Below are 6636 nucleotides of genomic sequence, written 5' to 3' on the forward strand. Positions count from 1 at the left end.
TCTGGCATTTGGTTATACCTCATTCAACTTTGGTCCAGCCCATGGCATGCCTTGCTGGGTAGCTCCTTCTGGTTCAGTGACATTCTCTTTTCCACTGGATGACTTTCTTCAAGTCTCAGACCTCCATACACTGTCTGGGTTGTTTCCTAGTATTAATAGTCCCCCTTTCTGGAAGTTGAGTGCTTAGATTGATTATTGCTTAAAATACAGACTAAGCCACAGAAAATGCTTTCATTTATCAAGCAGATATCGAACATCTCCTATAAGTAAGGAGACGTTCTTGGTGCTTTGGAATTTTCTTGGGAAAAAAGAAAAAAAATTCAAGGATGGAAAATCAATGTCCTCATAAAGCTTACATTCAGTGGGGTGGTCAAGGCAATGAATAATATGCCAAACAATAAATAAACCAATAAGGATGTGGATGTGTGAGAAGGTGGTGAACACTGAGTAAGAGAGCAAGATAAGGAGGGGTCTTGGGTGTGGAGAGGAAGGGAAAGAACATCTATGGTTTTGAATGGACTGAGCCACATCTGAAGGAAGCTGCACTTCAGACATGCATATTTCAGCTTGCTGGGGTGAGGATGCTTCCATCATAGGGAACAGCAAATGCAGAAGCCCCAAGGGACATGCCCAGTAAATTCAGGAACACCAAGGAAGGCAGTGTAGACCCAACAGAAGGAAGCAAGGTCAGATATTACATGACCCTCTTGGCATTTTAAGAAATTGACCTGTAATCTGAAAGAGGACCTGCTTCTGTGCTGAGAATATTGGAAGATTGAAGGGGATGGAGGTGGTAGGAACAGAGCTGATGAGAAGTGGTTAGCTGCTGGTAACTACTGAGCCCAGAGCAGCAGGCTTCCTGGTGGGTTGGTTATGAAGTGTTAGAGGAAGCACTGAGTCTAGGGCACCCGGAAATGGAATGATGGAGTTTATGGTCACCCTGCTAAGGGAGAGATGGTGACAGGCTCATGTCTTTTGGCAGTGGGAGGATCAGAAATTCTGTCCTGGATTTGCCACATTTGAGACGTCTTTTAGACATGCAAGTGGAGACCTTGAGTTGGCAGCTCAGTGTAAGCATGGCTCTCGAGAGAGAAGTTGGCAAGAGACATGGATGGGGGAACTTTTGACGAAGAGATAGAGCTCAAAGTCATGAAATTGGACTCAACCATCAAGGTGTGAGTTTGAATGAAGAGAGGAGGATGGAGTCCTGAGCCTGGGGGCCTCTATGCTAGGAAGGGGAAAATGAGAGGGAGCAACTGAGGAGGAGGGGACATCCTTGTCAGCAACTTGTTCTCTTGGTCTAACTCATTTTGGATGACTCCAGGCAATGCCCAGTTTTCTAATGATCACTTTCCAGAGCCCTTCCCATTGGGTCCCTGAGAAACCAAGCAAATTTTTCCCTTTGGTCTCTAGAGTGATCTGTTTTAGGAGAGAAAAGAAAAATACTCTAAGGAAATTGCTAGATGCATTAATCAAAGGAATGGCCTATTTTTGCTTTCTAGTACTTAGTGCAAATATTCCTGGCTGTAGAAGTTTTGGGTAAAAGTAAGGATAAAAGTGGTTTACTTTTTAAGTCAACATCCATACATGGGGGTTTCTCTGTTTCATCATCTCATGTTACACCCATATCTCTGACCTTCATGACAACCGTTTGCTCAGAAGTTTTTCTGCTTACTTCCTTGCCTCAATGTGTACCACAAATGGAAACTTAGAGCAAGTTTTTTTTTTTTTAAGTGTGCCTTCACATTTGGCTTCATCAAGGCATCAAAACTCATGGGGAAAACTACATGTATGTCATCAGACTTTACATTTCTCCATTTTATATGTTGTTTGATAATTTAGCTGAAACAAAGATGGAGAAAGAATGAAAGAAGCTCTGAAAATATGGCAATGAGCATTACTTTTAACAAAATAATTCCTACTGGCTTCAAAGCAACCAAGAGCCGATCAGGTAATGCTAGGAAACCCTCGACACTGCACAGCCACCAGGGAAAGGCAGGCTTTTTCTAGGAACATCCTCATCCATGAAGGAGGCTGAGTTTAGCCTGAGGGCTCCGCGGACCTAGAGGATGGTTGTTTATTGATCACAGAGGAGGGTCTGGAGCCGGGAAATCAATGTGAATTCTTCCTCTTTAGAAGTGTGGTAAGTGCAAATGGAGAACAAAAGACAATCTGATTAAAATGTATACAAAGAGATTTGGACGAGGGGTAAGCGGATCACTGGGAAGTCTAACTGGGAAGCCCAGAGTAACTGAGACCATAGGAAGGTGAGGCATGAGGGCGCGTGGAACGAGAGCAGGTCAGTGTGGGATTTGGATGGACTTGTCCTAGCTGAGGCCCCTGCCTCCAGTTGCCGTCCACCCCACAGTTATGTTAGGCAGCACCAGGCTCCAGGGGCACGCCTTTTATCAACAGACCCCCCAAAAAGCACATAGACCAGCATATTAGGTTCTCACTAAAAGTAAAATATGCTAGTCTATAAAATTATGCGAAGTTGTACATAAAAAAGCAGAAATGCCTCATCTGAGTCATTGATGATCTACCATTATGAGATAAACGTTTTCAATATTTTGGAGGATTTCCTTTCAGTCTTTTTTCAAGTAATATGTGCAGATATACATGTATTTCTATGTATATAGAGTTTTTAATTTGAATAATATTTAGATCCTGATTTTCTATGACTTCACATAAAGAAGCATTTTGTATTTCATTAAATCAGGGCTACTCAGCCTTTTAAAATTCATGCCTGTTTTAAAATCTATTCCCCTTTTGCTTCCCAGTTGAGAAGATAAAGTTAGAATCTATCCTCTAGGTATCTCTATAAGCTTTACTCTTTTAGTTAATTTTAGAAAAATAATAGGCATTTATTTTCATTCCCAAATATAAGCTTAAAATATTGCGTATGTTTCTGCAAACGTCATATGCACAGTTCCTCCTCCCCCCCAGTTCTAATATGCCTGCTGGTGAAAACTGCACTATCATGTTGAAAACTAAGGAAATATGCATTATTTAAACACATCTTTAATTTTTTAAAGATTTTTGTTGGAATCAACATTAGCCATTTCTTTGTGGATCTATTATAATCTGTTTAACTGATCCCTTGTTACTGAAAGTTTGGTTTTGTTAAGGAAGATCCTTATAAAAATCCTTAAATGGCCAGAGATCCGACATGACCCTGGGATGATTTTTTTCCTCTCTCCCACCAAGATATGAGACTGTTGATTTGTAACATAAATCAAGGAACATCTGTTTCTGCACCCTTTCTCAAAAGATAGACCCTGTACCTTCTCTGAGGACAAATAGGTAGCAATGGCATATACCCTCCCAAAACCCTTTTGTTTAGTAATCATGCTTGCTTTATTCTTTCAGACGTGTCTCAGACATTAGATAGAAATCATTCCTTGATATCCCAATAAGGTAAAAGGAAATCATAATTATATTTAACCATGGATCTATACATTTCCCCCTGGGTAAACTAATAAAAGGATCCAAACACATGATTTGGCTGTTCTGGTTTAAATGGTACCCCCAAAACTCATGTCCATTAAGAACCTATGAAATGACCTTAATTGGAAATAAGGTCTTTGCAGATGTCATCAATAAGACGAGATCATACTGGATTAGGGTGGGCCCTAAATCCGGTACGACGGGTCCCCTTATAAGAAGAGACATAGACCCAGGGAGGAGAACATCATGCAAAGATGGTGACATTCAGACTGAAAATGTTGACAGAGGGTATAGATATGAAACCACAAGCTAGAGAAAGCCAAGAATTGGCAGTAGCCACCAGAAGCTGAGAGAGGCAAGGAAGGATGTTTTCTAGTGCCTGCAGAGAGGGCAGCGCTACCGTCCCGGTGGTTTCAGACTTCTGACTCCAGAACTGTGAGAGAATCATTTTATTTTGTTTTAAGCCACCCAGTTTGTGGTACTCTGTTATGGATGGCAGCACCAGGAAACTATGACACTAACTTACTACACAAGCACACACACTCACATGGTTGTCAATTACCCAATTCTCCCATTTTCACTAAACTGAAGTGTCATTGTTGCCACATTTGAAACTCTTATATGTATTGTCATATATAAAATTCCTTGGCTGTTTGCCTTGCTGCCTGTGGTATGAGTTGTTATATGGTGGATTGTGGGAACACAGACTCAAGCACATCAGAGACTTTCAGCAAACGGCTGCTTTATTACTTATACTGTACAAAGGACCCAAAAGAGAAGGAAAGATCCCATCATCGCTGGTGCCTGGGTGAGGCCAACTACTTGGATCAGGGTTGGTGGATGGAGGCTCAGCACACCTTGTGTCATGTTGGACATGAGAGACACTCATGCTGCCTCAGTGTTGGGCTTTTATACACTCCAGCATGAGGGGACCCTTCCAATGAGCAAAAGGCATATATCAAGCAACCCTTTGTGCCCTGGCACACAGCTGGGGCTGGCTGTGATTTAATGTCTCCCTTGGGCTGCCTGTGGTCTCCTGCAAAATTGAAACATAATGAATACTGACACTCAAACAAGTGAAAAATGGAAACATTGAACATGCAAACGAGCAAAAGGGGAAAAAGAGGGACACCGGAGAGGGCAGGGAGATGGCCACTGAGTGAGCCCATGACTTCCTCACATGACCTTTCCTCTGAGCCGTGGTAAGTTGAGTTAGCACTGGGACATGAAACAGCAAATATCCAAAGGTTGGGTATGAGTAAGCCCCCCCACCACAAGGCTTCGTATTGTAACTCCACTAAGTTGCAGTGTTCTGTGGAAAGGAATGAAAATCAATCCAATTGGATTTTTGTTTTTGAGAAATAAAAATGCTAGGCTTAAAAAAAGAGCTTCATTCTCTTTTATAACTCAATAATATTCAATTTTATGGATATGCCACATTTTGTTTACTCATTCATCTGTTGTTGGAAACTTGGGTTTTGGCAATTGTTTAAATGCGGCTATGCACAGTGCCAATGCATATTGGTATAGTATGCAGGCGTCAGTTTCAATTTCTGTTTTCCATTCTTTGGAGAACATACCTTGGACCAGAGTCAGCAGGTCATGCTACGAGATGAATGCACCTTTAAACATGCTAATTGAAACAGCCATACGCAAAAGAACAAACATTGTCTGATTCCACTGATAGGAACTATCTAGAATAAGCAAATCCACACATAAAGAAAGTTTGGAGGTTATCAGAGGCTGGGGATGTGTGGGCAATGGGAAATTATTGCTTAAGGGGTATAGAGTTTCTGTTTGAGGGGATGAAAAGTTTTAGTAACGGGTGGTGGTAAACATAGCACAGCATTACAAATATTATTAGTGCCACTGAATTGTACACTTAAAAATGGTTAAAATGGCAAAAAAAAAGAAGTAGAGTTTTCTGACACAAATAATGTTGAACTATTTTCCAGCGTCCATCCGACCTGCTTCACACTGCGGTTTTAGAAAGCCTAGGTCTAAAGGTCACTGTTACTGCTGCTGTCCCTACCACCCAGTGTCACCTGTGTAAGTCGCGCTTTCACTTTTTCACATTACCCTAAGAACTAAGACCAATAGGGCTTTCAAAATGTGTGACGCAGTTTTGGGCCCAAGTTAACAGCTTAGGAAGCGATTGCTCTAACAATATTAATACGGCTCAACGGATATTTTGTTCGGCCTACTGATCTGATTCATTTCATTAACACCTTTCTGATAAAGATTTTTGTTTTCTTTGTATAAACCCCACTCGCTTAAGAATGATTATTATTTAAAAATATTACTGAATATTACTTTTAAAGCCTTAATTTAAAATTTGTGGGTCTATACTTATGAATGAGACACTTCTTTTTTTTTCCTTTTCTTTTATTCTTTTACTATTTTCAATTGGTTTTATTATATATTTTATACCAGATTCACAAATTAGAGTACACATCCTGTTTATCTAAACTATAAACATGAACAGTCATAGAGCTATTCATTCCATAATGGTTAAGAAGACTTCATCAATAAAAACCTGGCAGAAGGCATTAGTTCACTTTATTTTTTTAGTTCACATTCTGTTTAAGATTTCCTAAATTTTATATTTCAATCTACTCACTAATTTCTTAATTTCTGCTTTCATATTTTAAAATTTTTAATAGGTCTTTTCTGACTTCTGAAGGTTTCATTTTTATTGCACCTGATCTTGTTTCAAGAATAGACTATCCTCTTTGAGCTCTCTGAAGATGTCATTGTATACATTTTCTTATTTAAATTTTTCTCCAATCCCAATCTCTTTTTTCTCCAAGAAGGTTTTAATCTGTAGGTTATTCTGGTCCTTGTCTTTCTTTTTGGAGGTTATCTTCAAATTTCTAATGTTCCTTTTATACCCATTCGCCTTTAAAAGTGGAGCATTACGAATAAGCTGGAAGCTCAGTTTGCCTGGGTGGGACCAGGGACATGGTAAGACTTTCTGATATACACAACCAAACCTTGTTTCAGTCTAGGAATGTTTTCTCAGTTGTGCTTTTGATATCTCTTCTCCCATTTGTTTATTTTATTTTAAAATTTTTCTTTGGAAAGCCATCTTTCTAGGCTGGGCATCCTGTTACATATGAGACTTTTCCATGCTTTTTTTCCTTTCATCTGTTTCTCCCCTTTTAAACCATTTCTTGAATTTATTCTCCA

This window comes from Tamandua tetradactyla, chromosome 18 (genome assembly GCF_023851605.1).
Source record: "Tamandua tetradactyla isolate mTamTet1 chromosome 18, mTamTet1.pri, whole genome shotgun sequence".
Taxonomy (NCBI): Eukaryota; Metazoa; Chordata; class Mammalia; order Pilosa; family Myrmecophagidae; genus Tamandua; species Tamandua tetradactyla.